The 16,302-nt window shown below is 43.1% G+C and overlaps 1 non-coding gene across 1 annotated transcript; it reads left to right on the top strand.

The window, feature by feature from the left end:
* The first annotated feature begins 11,973 nt into the window (after window positions 1-11,973).
* Trnat-ugu lies at window positions 11,974-12,047 on the top strand. Its single transcript has one exon. It is a non-coding gene; the product is annotated as a tRNA-Thr (tRNA).
* Window positions 12,048-16,302: the final 4,255 nt, after the last annotated feature.

The raw sequence follows: 16,302 nt of genomic DNA, 5'->3' as shown, positions 1-16,302 counted from the left end.
CCTGCTATCACTTGAGTTTCCCAATGTTCACAAAAACAAAATAATAAATATTTGGAGAACACTTTCAAATTGTTTATTTTGCGATCTGTCTCCTTACCACTCACAGGCCCTCACGTGCTATACTACATACATCAAAAAACGTTCTGCATCACCTCGGTTCAGAGAGTTCCGCAACCTGTACAGAAAATTCCACCCTTTCTATTGCTCATGAAAACCACACAATGCATGTTGTACCACAATACAGTGAGACCTTCAGAGGTGTACACACCGGTATCTCTAATACCCAGTAGCACGTCCTCTTGCATTGATGCATGCCTGTATTCGTCGTGGCATACTATCCACAAGTTCATCAGGGCACTGTTCGTCCAGATTGTCCCACTCCACGAAAGTGATTCGGCGTAGATCATTCAGAGTGACTGGTGGCTCACATCGTCCATAAACAGCCCTTCTCAATCTACCGCAGACGAACTGGCGTCCATGAAGACGAATGCCTCAGCAATATGCTACCGATATGGTTGTATTGTCCGTCAGAAGATGGCATTCACGTATCATACAGCCGTTTCGGCGCCTTCCGTGACCACCAGCGGCGTACGTCGGCCTCACATAATGCCAACCGAAAACCGCAGGGAACCTCCACATTGCTGCACTCGATGGCCAGTATGTCTAAGACGTTCAGCCTGACCGGGTTGCTTCCAAACACGTCTCTGACGATTGTCTGGTTGAAGGCATATGCGACACTCATCGGTGAACAGAACGTGATACCAATCCTGAGCCATTCAGCTTGTTGTTTGGCCCATCTTTACCACGTTGCATGGTGTCGTGGTTGCAGAGATGGACCTCGCCATGGACTTCGGGAGTTAAGCTGATCAGCCGTGCGGTTCTAGGCGCTACAGTCTGGAACCGAGCGACCACTACGGTCGCAGGTTCGAATCCTGCCTCGGGCATGGATGTGTGTGATGTCCTTGGGTTAGTTAGGATTAATTAGTTCTAAGTTCTAGGTGACTGATGACCTCAGAAGTTAAGTCGCATAGTGCTCAGAGCCATTTGGACCATTTAGTTAAGTTGATCATCTTTTAACCTATTGCGCACAGTTTGAGTCGTAACACGACGTCCCGTGACTGCACGAAAAGCATTATTCAACATGGTGGCGCTGCTGTCAAGGTTTCTCCGAGTCATAATCCACTGTAGTAGTAGCCCTTGGGCAGCCTGAGCGAGGCATGTCATCGATGGTTCCTATCTCTCTGTATCTCGTCCATGTCCGAAAACATCGCTTTGGTTCCCTTCGAGACGCCTGGACACTTCCCTTGTCTATAGCCCTTCCTGGCGGTATTGACCATCTAGGCATGATTGAACTACAGACAACACGAGCCGTGTATTTCCTTCCTGGAGGTATGACTGAAACTGATCGACTGTCGGACCCTCTCAGGCGCTGCTCATGTATTGTTGATTACATCTTTGGGCGGATATGGTGACATCTTTGAACAGTGAAAGGGACTGTGTCTGTGATACAATATCCAAAGTCAACGTCTATCTTCAGGAGTTCTGGGGGCCGTGGTGATGAAAAACTTTTCTTGGTGTGTGTATTACAGTTACCTATGACGTAAAAATGTTGTGTAGCGAATGAGAGAAGGAACGGAGGAAAATATGGGCATTGTTTATCTGCCACTGAATCACGAAGTTTACAGCAACAATTCAGGTTGTTCCTATTTGTCTGTGAAATACAGTTGGTCGACAACTATTTTCGCCTTTGCCTTCACGGTCTGCAGTTCAAGAATAAAATACGGTTCAGGCAATTTCGTTCCATTATTGACTATTCTTACAACACATCATCATAAAATATTTTGAGTGTTAACAGAACTTCGGTGCTAACGATGAAATTTATACACGAACACACTGTTCCACATCTGTAACAACTTAATAGATTTATTAATTGCACAGTATCATCCGAATAGATATTTATGTTGATTACTCCATAATTAGTAGTATATGTTGCTTGTTTGGTGCTGTGATTATCATATTTATTACGATGCTAAGTTATTATGTGGTTTGGTCATACAGTGTATAACATCATAAGCCAAACTACGTCAGATTCCAGCTGTCGTGAATGTGTTCTTCATTTCTAATTTGCCATTATCGGTATGTGCAAGTAAAAGTGAAATACATTCCACGATAAAAAAGAGAGATGAAGCATTATAAAGAAATTATCTGAATGTAATGCAGATGTACAGATAAACAAATGAGTAGAGCATCGAAGAAATTGGATGATTTATTCTGGAGAAGGAGATTCACAAACTGAACAACTCCATAGTGCGGTGATCCACCCCTGGCCCTCATGCCAACAGTTATTCGGCTTGGCATTGATTGATAGAATTGTTGTATGTCCTCCTGAGGAATGTCGTGCCGAAGTTTCTGCAGTTGGCGTGACAGATCTTCAGAATCTCTAGTTGGTTGGAGGGCCTGTCCATAATGCAGATGTTCTCAGTTCGCGAGACATCCTTTGATGTTGCTAGCCAAGGCAGGTTTTGGCAGTTACAAAGACAAGGAGTAAAAACTCTCGCCGTTTGCAGCCGGGCGGGCGTTCTCTTGCTGAAACGTAAGCCCAGGACGGCTGGCCATGAAGGTTAACAAAACGGGGTGTAAAATACTGTCGAGGTATCGGTGTGCTGTAAGGGTGCAGCGGATAACATCGAAGGGACCCTGCTGCGAAAAGAATTCGCTTCCCAGACCATCATTCCTTGTATATGATATGTGAATATATGAAAATATGGCTTACCGGCCAATGATCTTCTTGAGTGTGGCCGCACTCACATTGCTCGAACTCTTACGGGACTCGCTAGATTGACTGCCGCGAGTAATGAGTGTAGTGGGCAGGGGCACTACAAATGTGTGTTGGCAGCAAGTTGGAAGTTTAGGTCTCACGGGGAGCGTGCCAGAGATAAGTCCCTGCAGTCGGATAGTGCGTCTGCCATGTGAGTAGGAGATCCTGAGTCCGAGTCCCGGTCGGGGCACTTATTTTCAAGAGTCCCCGTTGATATTTATCAACGCCTGTAAGCAGCTAAAGGTCTGGAGTTCACTGTAATTTCATCATTCCTTGTTGTCGAGTCGTCTGGCGGGCAACAGTCAGCTTCGTATCCCAGCGCTGTATGTGGCGTCTCCGGATGTGTCTTTTCTCGTCATCTGACCTGAGGTCAATGTGGGACTCTTCACTGAAGATAATTCCACTCCACTCAACGAAACTCCAGTTCGAAGGTATGCCGGAAGACGCCCCAGACAGCAGTGGGATGCCAGCCGGACAGTTGTCAGCCATAAGGCCCGACAACCAGAAGTGATAGGCTGGCGTACCATTTCTTTTCATAGCTGGACCTCTCTGGTGGTCACCGCGGTTCCCTTGCAGCACAGCGGTAGATCGACGATAGTCTACTCCACATTTTGTTGCCTTCGCACGAAGCCATTCTTCGCTTACATTTCAGCAAGATAATTCCCGACCGCACACGACATTTCTGCTGCTTGACTTCGTGCTTTCCGAACTCTACCGATGCCAGAAAGGTCACCGTATCTTTGCCCAGTTGAAGAGGTTTGGAGCATTACGGGCAGGGTCTTCCAAGCAGCGTGGAATTTTGACGATATAACGCGTCATTTGGACAAAATTGGGAATGGTAACCCTCAGGAGGACATCGCACAACACTATCAATCAATGCCAAGCAGAAAAACAGCTTGCAGAATGGCCAGAGGTGAACCAACGCGTTACTGAGTTGCTTAGTTTCTGAAGCTCTTTCTCCTGACTTAATCATCCAAGTTTTGTTAAATTGTAACTGTCTGTACATGTACATTACATATATCGATTCCGCCCCAGTCAGTAGACTCCGTGCTTTTCTGTTTATTTTTTTCCTTACAGTATATACTCAAGAGGACGTCGTTATCAGGAGAAGGAAAAGTGGCGTTCTTCGGATCGGAGCGTGGAATGTCAGATCCCTTAATCGAGCAGGTAGGTTAGACAGTTTAAAATGGGAAATGGATAGGTTAAAGTTAGGTATAGTCGGATTTAGTGAAGTTCGATGGCAGGAGGTACAAGACTTTTGGTCAGATGGAACAGGGCTATAAATACAAAATCAAATAGAGGTAATGCAGGAGTAGGTTTCATAATGAATAAAAAACTAGGAGTGCGGTTAAGCTACTACAAACAGCATAGTGAACGCATTAGTGTGAATAAGATAGACACGAAGCCCACGCCTACTACAGTAGGACAAGTTTATATGCCAACTAGCTCTGCAGATGACGGAGAAATTGATGAAATGTATGATGAGATAAAAGAAGAGAAGGGAGACGAAATTTTATTAATCATGGGTACCTGGATTTGATAGTAGGAAAAGGGAGAGAAATAAACGTAGTAGGTGAATGTGGATTGGGGATAAGAAATGAAAGAGGAAGTCAGTCGCCTGGTAGAATTTTGCACAGACCATAACTTAATCATAGCTAACACTTGCTTCAAGAATCATGAAAGAAGGTTGAATACTTGGAAGAATCCTGGAGATACTACAAGGTTTCAGATAAATTATATAATAGTAAGACAGAGATTTAGGAACCAGGTTTTAAATTGTAAGACATTTACAAGGACAGGTGTGGACTCTGACCACAATCTATTGGTTATGAACTGTAGATTAAAACTGAAGAAACTGCAAAAAGGTGGGAATTTAAGGAGACGGGACTTGGATAAACTGACTAAACCAGAGGTTGTACAGAGTTTCAGAGCGAGCATAAGAAAACAATTGACAAGAATGGGGGAAAGAAATACGGTAGAAGTAGAATGGGTGCCTTAGAGGGATGAAGTAGTGAAGGCAGCAGAGTATCAAGAAGGTAAAAAGAACAGGGCTAGTAGAAATCCTTGGGTAACAGAAGAGGTATTGAATTTAATGGATGAAAGGAGAAAATATAAAAATGCAGTAAATGAAGCAGGCAAAAAGGAATACAAACGTCTCAAAAATGAGATCGACAGGAAGTGCAAAATGGCTAAGCATGGATGGCTAGAGGACAAATATAAGGATGTAGAGGCGTATATCACTAGGAGTAAGACAGATACTGTTTACAGAAAAATTAAAGAGACCTTCGGAGATAAATAGGACGACTTGCATGAATATCAAGAGCTCAGATGGATACCCAGTTCCAAACAAAGAAGGAAAAGCAGAAAGATGGAAGAAGTATGTAGAGGGTCTATACGATGGCGATGTTCTTGAGGAGAATATTGTAGAAATGGAAGAGAATGTGGATGAAGATGAAATAGGAGATATGATATTGCGTGAAGAGTTTCACAGAGCAGTGAAAGACCTAAGTCGAAACAGGACCATGGGAATATACAGCATTCCATTAGAACTACTGACAGCCTTGGGATAGCCAGTCCTGACAAAACTCTACCATCTGGTGAGCAAAATGTATGAGACAGCGAAATACCGTCAGACATCAAGAAGAATATAATAATTCCAATCCCCAAGAAAGCGGGTGTTGACAGATGTACAAATTACCGGACTTTGAGTTTAATAAGTCACGGCTGCAAAATACTAACGCGAATTCTTAACAGACGAAAGGAAAAACTGGTAGAAGCCGACCTCGGGGACCATCGGTTTGGATTCCGTAGAAACACTGGAACACGTGAGGCAATACTGACCATACGACTTATCTTATAAGATAGATTAAGGAAAGGCAGACCTACGTTTCTAGCACTTGTAGACTTAGGGAAAGCTTTTGACAACGTTGACTGGAATACTCTCTTTCAAACTCTGAATGTGGCAGGGGTAAAACAGAGGGAGCGAAAGGATATTTACAATTTGTACAGAAACCATATGGCAGTTATAAGTGTTGAGGGAGATGAAAGGGAAGCAATCGTTGGGAAGGGAGTGAGACAGGGTTGTTATTCAATCTGTTTATTGAGAAAGGAGTAAAGGGAACAAAAGAAAAATTTAGTGTAGGAATTAAAATCCATGGAGAAGAAATAAAAAATTTGAGGTTCATCGATGAAATTGTAATTCTGTCAGAGACAGCATAGGACTTGGAAGAGCAGTTGAACGGAATGGACAGTGTCTTGAAAGGAGGATATAAGATGAACATCAACAAAAGCAAAACGAGGATAATGGAATGTAGTCGAATTAAGTGGGGTGCTGCTGAGGGAATTAGATTAGGAAATGAGACACTTAAAGTAGTAAAGGAGTTTTCCTATTTAGGGAGTAAAATGCAGTGTAGCCATGTATGGAAGTGAAACATGGACGATAACCAGTATGGAAAAGAAGAGAATAGAAGCTTTCGAAATATGGTGCTACAGAAGAATGCTGACGATTAGATGGGTAGATCACATAACTAATGAGGAGGTACTGAATAGAATTGGGGGGAAGAGGAGTTTGTGGCACAACTTAACTAGAAGAAGGGGTCGGTTGGCAGTACATGTTGTGAAGCATCAATGGATCACCAATTTATTATTTGGGGGGGGGGGGGGCAGTGTGGAGGGTAAAAATTGTAGAGGGGACCAAGAGATGAATACACTAAGCATATTCAGAAGGATGTAGGTTGTAGTAGGAATTGGGGGATGAAGAAGCTTGCACAGGATAGAGTAGCATTGAGAGCTGTATCAAACAGGCCTCAGGACTGAAGACCTCAACAACAACAACAACAACAACAATAAAGTACATTATTATCGCGTGTGGTTGAAATGAAGTTATAGCATCACGTTGGGTAGTACAATCCTTTCACGGTCATAATTCTAACAAAGCAGGAGATTAAATAGTAAAATCTTATGGCCGCTTTATAATAACTCGAACAGAGATTTTTAATATGTTAGAAGAAGTGAAGGAGGAAATGGAATTCACTACTGTACTAATATCACCTATTACACAATGTGCCTACCTTAGATGCATATGAATTAATCTGTATAATATCAATATGTGAGCTCGGAAAATTGAAGGTTCTGTTTCTAATATTAATTGTACGAGGAGGTCCATGATCGTTAAATAATTCGAAAGGTACATTGTCTTACGTGTGCATAAGTAAAAAATAATGTGTGTGTGCAGCCGTTAAGAGTGGTAAATGGAAGTAGAAGCTTTCACATTCATAGCACTGATGACACATTCTCTATCACGCATAAAAATCTCCAATGCCTGAACATCGAAAACCGGAGAGCTTCCAACCTCTGCCTTGCTAACCGATCGAGTGCTTTTCCAGAAGCGACGCACGACATTAACATCACTTCGTGAATTTGCATTCTAGGGACTTCATGTTTAAAGATTGTAAGTAGTTGGTCTGTAGTAACACACGCATACCGGACAGCTACAGTGCCGCGACCGCTGCGTCATTGATGTTGCCGACAGTGCTAACCGGAACGTAGTAACTAAGCCGTAGGGTACAACAAACGTTGCTTACTGGCGTCGTTTTGTAACTTACTTTGGTCTAAGACTAAACTGAACCGAGCGGTCTTAGGCGCTGCAGTCATGGACTGTGCGGCTGGACCCGGCGGAAGTTCGAGTCCTCCCTCGGGCATGGGTGTGTGTGTGTGTGTGTGTGTGTGTGTGTGTGTGTGTGTGTGTGTGTGTGTGTGTGTGTGTTTGTCCTTAGGATAATTTAGGTTAAATAGTGTGTAAGCTTAGGAACTGATGACCTTAGCAGTTAAGTCCCATACGATTTCACACACATTTAAAAATCTGAACGGAAGTAACTCTGGGTTGGTGTCCCGTCGTCACCACAAAATTTATAGTGTCCCTAATTTTCAACATCTTCACTTCGAGTAGCTACACTCCCTCGCATAGTAAACAAATTATATTTGTTTCAGGCTATGTCTCAAAGAAGAACATTAGCGGGTCGCACTACAAGACGAAGAACTAGAGTGACACAGTTTTTGTGTAGAGGAAGTAATAGGAACAATGCAGACGTTGGTAACCATAATTCTGTTGTCGTTCTAAAAAAACATCTAAATGTACTATGAACATAATTCCAAATCATTTTAAGAAGTGTAATTGCGGTTTGATGAATTATAATGCAGACTTTGTAACGCAAATCATTTCGCGTTTGAGGTGACTTTACGCGATAAACAATGTGTGAATGCTTTTGTGTCGTCTTTCCACAGGTGAATAATCTGTGCAGCTCTAAGTATCCGACAACAGGGTTGTGTTACCGGACTTTGAACCATGCGCGATGTACAGAGGCTGTGACCTTGATGGAAAGCGCTCGCCACACGCCGGCTTCCGCGTCTCATCGTGAAGGGTTGACACTGCGGTTGCGTTCACGCCCGCCTGGCTCCAGCACGCGGATGGGCTGTTATATAGGGCGCGAGCCCACGTGGCGGGGAATGGACGCGTCCTGAGGACGGCTGCTAATTATAGTCGGGAACTGTTCCGCTGCCGCGGCTCGCCACGCGACGAGCGACGTCGCAGTTACGACTAATGAAGGCCCGTCACCGACTGCCCTCCCCTATAACAAGCCCTGCGCCGCCGGACGCGCGTTTACGGATTTACCAGCCGTCCCCTACCCAGAGACACACTCCCACGACCGCCTGTCTCAGCTGTCAATCCCGCCGCAGCTGCCAGCTGTCCGATAGCTTCCACCGGATTCCCTCCGACGCAACAGGACGCACTGCCGCCACATCTCCTGTCTAGAGTCACGCCAGTGGAAAGAGAAGACTGGGGGTTTTAATGTAATCCTCTTCTCCTTTCCTTCCTTCTTTCTTCTTCTTCTTCTTCTTCTTCTAAGCCTTATTTCCGGTGTGTGTCATACACCACTGGCCATTAGAATTGCTACACCACGAAGATGACGTGCTACAGACGCGAAATTTAACCTACAGCAAAAAGGTGATGCGACATGCAAATGATCAGCTTTCCAGCGGATTCACACAAGGTTTGGCACCGGTGGCGACACCTACAACGTGATGACATGAGGAAAGTTTCCAACCGATTTCTCATACACAAACGGCAGATGTCTGCCTGCAGAAACGTTGTTGTGGTGGCTCGTGAGTTGAGTTGAGTTGTTTTCGGGGGAAGAGACCAAACAGCGAGGTCATCGGTCTCATCGGATTAGGGAAGGATGGGGAAGGAAGTCGGCAGTGCCCTTTGAAAGGAACCATCCCAGCATTTGGCTGGAGCGATTTAGGGAAATCACGGAAAACCTAAATCAGGATGGCCGGACGCGGGATTTAACCGTCGTCCTCCAGAATGCGAGTCCAGTGTGCTGCCACTGCGCCACCTCGCTCGGTGGTGGCTCGTGTAAGGAGGGGAAATGCATATCATCACGTTTCCGACTTTGATAAAGGTCGGATTATAGCCTACCGCGACTGCTGTTTATCGTATCGCGACATTGCTGCTCGCGTCGGTCGAGGTCCAATGACTGTTAGCAGAATATGGAATCGATGGGATCAGGAAGGTAATACGGAACGCCGTGCTGGATCCCAACGGCCTCGTATCACTAGCAGTCGAGATGACAGGCATCTTATCCGCATGGCTGTAACAGATCGTGCAGCCACGTCTCGATCCCTGCGTCAACAGATGGGGACTTTTGCAAGACAAAAACCATCTGCACGAACAGTTCGACGACGCTTGTAGCAGCATGGACTATCAGCTCGGAGACCGTGGCTGCGGTTACCCTTGACGCTGCATCACAGACACCAGCGCCTGCGATGTTGTACTCAACGACGAACCTGGCTGCACGAATGGCAAAACGTCATTCTTTCGGATGAGGCCATGTTCTGTGTACAGCATCATGATGGTCACATCCGTGTTTGGCGACATTGCGGTGAACGCACATTGGAAGCGTGTATTCGTCATCGCAATACTGGCGTATCACCCGGCGTGATGGTATGAGGTACCATTTGTTACACGTATCGGTCACCTCTTGTTCGCATTGACGACACTTTGAACAGTGGACGTTACATTTCAGATCTGTTACGACCCGTGAATCTACCCTTCATTCGATCCCTGCGAAACCCTATATTTCAGCAGGGTAATGCAAGACCGCATGTTGCAGGTCCTGTACGGGCCTTTCTGGATAGGCCGGCCGGTGTGGCCGAGCGGCTCTAGGCGCTTCAGTCTGGAACCGCGCGATCGCTACGGTCGCAGGTTCGAATCATGCCTCCGGCATGGATGTGTGTGATGTCCGTAGGTTATTTAGGTTTAAGTAGTTTTACGTTATAGGGCACTGATGACCTTAGATGTTAAGTCCCATAGTGCCCAGAGCCATTGGAACCTTTCTGGATACAGAAAATGTTTCACTGCTGCACATTCTCCAGATCTCTCACCAATTGAAAACGTCTGGTCAATGGTGGCCGAGCAACTGGCTCGTCACAAAACGCCAGTCACTACTCTTGGTGAATTGCGGTATCGTGTTGAAGCTGCATGGGCAGCTGTACCTGTACACGCCATCCAAGCTCTGTTTGGTTCAATGCCCAGGCGTATCATGTCCGTTATTACGGCCAGAGTTGATTGTTCTGGGTACTGATTTCTCAGGATCTATGCACCCAAAATGCGTGAAAATGTAATCACGTGTCAATTCTAGTTTAATACATTTGTCCAATGAATACCTGTTTGTCATCTGCATTTCTTCTTGGTGTAGCAATTTTAATGGCCAGTAGTGTATTTCCTGCCCTCTTAATTGTGGCAGTACCTAGCGCTTTTCTGCCGAGTGGCTACTCTTCCAAACAGCATCCCATACGAGTAGACTAGTTGCACCTTTACCTGTGGTTACTAGCACTTTAGTTACTTGAGCTATGCACGTCTCTGTTTCAAAAGAATTATTTCATGTTGTCATAAGGTCTAGACGAGCACGTCTGTTTTGATGCCCAGCAGCTAAATTGTACCTGTGGTTCTGCAGTCAAATAGTCCGTGCGTTGTCTACAACTGCAAACTAATAAAATACACAGAAGTATAAAACAAAAGTGTAACGAATAATTTAATAACAGTAGTTCTATTCTAATGTTTGTAATTGCTTTAGTTGACTGAGAATTTTCTTTTATAATGTTGACTCGAGAAGGGACATCTCTAACCCCAAGTGGTTCAGTTAAAATTTAGGCAGGATATACCGTTATCAAATGCAGTTACGTTACGTTGAGAGTGTTACGAGTGGTAGCAAAATCCCAAATTCATCAAAGATATACGAAAATTAAGTCAATTTCGTAACTGCAGCACACGAAATATTCACTAGCTCAAAATAGTTCAGAGTTCAACATGATGATTTACAAATTAACACATGCGAGATGACGAGTAGAAAATGATGCTCAGTCTATCTCAGTTCCGCTATCCAAGCGGAAAAAGTTAAGAGTGAGACTCTGGAGCACATTCAGGCGTTTTTAATAATAAAGCACTTTCAGAAGTTAAAGTGTGGTAGCGGCCTTTCGCCACACAGAATCAATCACCTAACTACCTTTCTTCTTTTGAGTCATCAGTCCTCTGACTGGTTGGATCCGGCCCGCCATGATTTCCTCTTCTGCGCCAACCTCTTCATTTCAGAGTAGCGTTTGAAACCTACAGAATTATTTTCTGGATGTATTCCAACGTGTGTCTTCCTCTACAGTTTTTGCTTTCTACAGCTCCCTCTAGTACCATGGAAGTCATTCCGTGATGTCTTAACAGATACCATCGGTGACCATGCAGCTCGTTAGAATGAAATTACAATGAAATGAACACCCTTAGCTGCTTACAGGCGTTGACATACGTCAACGGGACAGATGGAAATGTGTGCCCCGATCGGGATTCGAACCCGGGATGTCCGAAAGAACAGATACCATCTTAGTATATATATATAGTTAAGGCTCACCGGCCACTTGACCATCTTCTTCTTCTATGTGAATGCACAAACAGTGCCCGATCTCTTACGGGAATCGGCAACGCGCCGCGAGTAATGAGTATAATGGACGGGGGCACTACGAATGTAGTGCGGGACAATACGTTAAGAATGTGAGCTTCGTGGGAGGCGTGCCAGAGATAAATCCCTGATGTCGTGCTATCCTCTGTGTCCTCGGTGGCTCAGATGGATAGAGCGTCTGCCATGTAAGCAGGAGATCCCGAGTTCGAATCCCGGTCGGGGAACACATTTTCATCTGTCCCCGTTGACGTATGTCAACGCCTGTAAGCAACTAAGGGTGTTCATTTCATTGCAATCTTAACAGATGTCCATCATCCTGTCCTCCTTATCAGTGTCTTCCACATATTCCTTTCCTCTCCGATTCTGCACAGAACCTCCCCATTCCTCACCTTATGAGCCCACTTAATTTTCGACATTAGTCTGTAGCATCATATCTCAAATACTTCGATTTTCTTCTCTTTTGTTACAGTCGACGATTCACTAAAATCCAATGCTGTGCTCCAAACGTACGTTCTCAGAAATATCTTCCTCAAATTAAGGCCTATGTTTCATACCAATAGACTTTCCTAGCCAGGAATTGTCCTTTTTGCCAGTGCTAGTCTGCTCTTGATGTCCCCCTTATTCTGTCCGTCATTGGTTCTTTTGCTACTTACATCGTAGAATTCCTTAACTTCATCTGCTTCATGACCATTAATCTTGATGTTAAGTTTCTCACTGTTCTCGTATCTGCTACTTCTTATTACTTTCGTTTTTGTTCGATTTACTCTCAATCCATATTCTGTACTCCTCAGACTGTTCATTCCATTCAGGAGATAATGTAATTCTCCTTTACTTTGACTGTGGATAGCAATGTCATCAGCAAGTCGTATCATTGATATTCTTCCACCTTGAATTATAATTCCACTCCTGATCCTTTCCTTTATTTCCATTATTGCTTCTTCGATGCACAGACTGAACAGTAGGGCGAATGATTGCATCCCTGTGTCACACCATTTTTAATCCAAGCACTTTTTTCTTTTTCGTCCTCAATTATTATTAACTCTTGGCTGTTGTACATATTGTATATTACTCGTTCCTCCCTATAATTTACCTCTATTTTTCTGATAATTTCGAACATCTTGCTCCATTTTTGCATTGTTGAACTTTTTTCCAGATCGACAAATCCAATGAATGTGTCCTGATATTTATTTAGTTTGCTTGCATTACAAACTGATCGGTCAGAATTGCCTCTCTGGTGCCTTTATATTTCCTAAAGGCAAACTCGTCGTCATCTAATATATCCTCAGTTGTCTTTTCCCTTTTTGTGTTTATTATTCTTAGAATGAGATTTTCACTCTGCAGCGGAGTGTGCGCTGATATGAAACTTCCTGGCAGATTAAAACTACTTGCCCGCGAAAGGCAAAGGTCCCGAGTTCGAGTCTCGGTCGGGCACACAGTTTTAATCTGCCAGGAAGTGTTTTATTATTCTTGTCAGTTATGTGAATGTATGAGCTGTTCAGCTGGTTGTGCTATAATTCTCGCACCTGTAGGCTCTTGCTGTCTTCAGAACAGTCTGGATGATATTTTTCTGAAAGTCAGACGGTATGTCGCCAAACTCATACATTCTACACACCACCGTGATTAGGTGTTTTGTTTCCACCTCCCCCAAAGATTTTAGAAATTCTGCTGGAATGTTAACTTTCCCTTCTGCCTTATTTGATCTTAAATCATCCAAAGCGCTCTTAAACTCTGGTTTTAATATTGGATCCCCTATATCTTCTAAAGCGACTCCTATTACATCTTTTATCATATCAGAGAAATCCCCCCCCCCCCCCCTCATAGAGGTCTTCATTGGCTTCAATGTACTCTTTCCACCAATCCGCTCTCTTCTGCATTTATCAGTGGAATTCTCGTTGCACTCTTAATGTTACTACCCTTGCTTTTAATTTCACCAAAGTTTGTTTTGACTTTCCTATAAGATGAGTCAGTCTTTCTGATTGTAATTTATTTTCAATTTATTCACTTTTTTCATGCAGCCATTTAGTCTTAGCTCCCTGCATTTGCTATTTATTTCATTTTTCATCGACTTGTATTTGTGTATTACTGAATTTCCCTGAACATTTTTGTAGTTTCTTCTGTCATCGATGAACTAAATTATTTCTTCTGTTAACCATGCCTTCTTCGCAGTTACCTTCTTTGTGCCATTGTTTTTCTTTCCAACTTCTGTGATTGTCCTGTTTAGAGATATCCATTGCCCTCCAAATGTACTGCCTACTGGGGTATTCTTTATTGTTGTATCTACAGCATTAGAGAACTTAAAGCGTATCTCGTCGTTCCTTAGTACATCCGAATCCAGTTGTCTACCGTATACGCTATGGGAGACATTCTGGGGAAGAAACTAGAATTATTGAGAACTACTCCAGATGGAAAAAAAGGAAAAAAAGAGCAATCAGGAAGGCGAGATGCTACATATATTTGAAGAGTAAAACTAATCAGAGAGCCAGAGACAACAGCACGAAAACGAAGTTAATGTCTCGGAGAATGTCTGGGAGCTTTGGTCGATATGTGTGTGAGAGTCATTTAAAATAAACCATTTCGTGTACAGGGGGTGTATGTTATCTGTAGGTGACAGTATTCTCTCAGGTCGAAGAGTCTTCTCTGAGAGTTTCGAATATACCGCACTTTGTGAAAGCATTTATACTATTTTTGAAACGTTTTGCCAAGGACAAATCTGTATTATTCAGATTTTGGATGTGAGGTCCGCCAGTTACGCAAAACACCGTTCTTCTCAGTACCCACTGTGCCATCATCAGTGAGTTTTCGTTTTTATTCTGCAATGTGAACATTTTTGTTAAATGATTATAAAATTAAGTGCATTTTTAGTTCAAACAACCAGCAACCTGTAGTAATTAAAACAAAAGTGATTCAGAAAATTAATGCCCACCAAATATAAAGGTATTTACAAAAAGAAACGATCTGTTGTTTGAACTAAAAATGCATATAATTTTATAATCATTTAATAAAAATGTTCACATTGCAGAATAAATAACAACGAAAACCCACTGATGATGCACAGTGGTGCCGAAACATGTTTGGGTACTGAGGAAAACGGTGTTCTGCATAACTGGCGGACCTCACATCCAAAATTTTAACTGCAAACACGGCCAATACAAGGAACTGGAAATCAAAAGATGTATTATTCAGTTTTGAGATTAAAGAATTATTGAAATTTCATACGGTCTGTATGTTCAAGTACTGATTTATGGTTTTAGTGTATAAGTCTTTCGTTACTCAAGGTTTTACAACTATTGCTTTCTCTGTTTCACGAGAAAAAGGCCGTATATCAGCTTACATTTATATTTTTGGACACTCTATATATTTTTAGTTAGAATGTCAATGAGCACTTTTATACTGATCTAACACTGGAAACCAAATCACTTAAAATAAATTCGCATTATAGGACTTATAGCCTTCGGTAACATCGACAGATTTTACCCTTGTTGGCTCTCCACGTAGCGTGAAGTAACTTCATGCTAGTAGAACTGGATGCAAACGTGTGTGCTGTTCAACTGTTGTATGATTGCACATTTAATAATTGATATGCTAGAGGTCTGAAAGGAACCTGTCATGAGGTTTGAGTATGGGCCCCAGTGGAAATTGGGTGTTATTACCCCTGACATCGACTAAGAGTTTTCGACAGTATTTTAACACGGCATGCATACGTAGCGTATGTCCATGCAAGAATAGCTGTATTTCACACTTCGTAACGTGATTAGTCAATGACTGCCTGTGACACTGCCTTCATTTTAAATATTATAAAAGCTTTCTAGCAAGTCGAATTAAATCACACCTATATTCGACATTGTAGTTGCGGAAAATTGCTTCCACTTCGAACATTATGTCGTACATATCCAATAACAAGTTGTCTGTAAAATGCACGTCAGTCTCACAAAATTATCACAAATGATTAACAGATCTGGACGTCAACTGTAGCAGTACTTATGGGCTGATCAGAATGTAATTCTGTATATATTTAAATATTTTATCCCTGTTTGTTTAGACGTACGCAGTAGCCGCGTGGTCTAGGACGCCTTAACACGGTTCGCGTGGCTCCTCCAGTCGCAGGTTCGACTGCTCCCTCGGGCATGGGTGTGTGTGTTGTCCTTAGCGTAAGTTAACTTAAGTTAGGTCAAGTAGTGCGTATGGCTAGGGACCGTTGACCTCTGCAGTTTGGTCCCATAGAAACTAACCACCAGTTTCCAAAATTTTCCTATTTATTTATAAAGGGGTGAGACAGGAATCGTTCACCATTGCTGAATAATTGACTTCGAGAAAGCCTTTGATAAAGTACAGCGTAATAAATTAATCGACATCGCAGGCAAGAATAGCGACGACTGGAGGGATAGAAGGCTGATAAGAAACCTGTACCTACGACAGTAAAAACCAGTACAGATTGGAAACGAGATGACAGAGGAAAGTAAAATGCCAGGAAAAGTGAGA

Source organism: Schistocerca piceifrons, chromosome 7 (assembly GCF_021461385.2).
Source record: "Schistocerca piceifrons isolate TAMUIC-IGC-003096 chromosome 7, iqSchPice1.1, whole genome shotgun sequence".
NCBI classification, from domain to species: domain Eukaryota; kingdom Metazoa; phylum Arthropoda; class Insecta; order Orthoptera; family Acrididae; genus Schistocerca; species Schistocerca piceifrons.
This window is presented reverse-complemented; position numbering and strand designations above follow the sequence as displayed.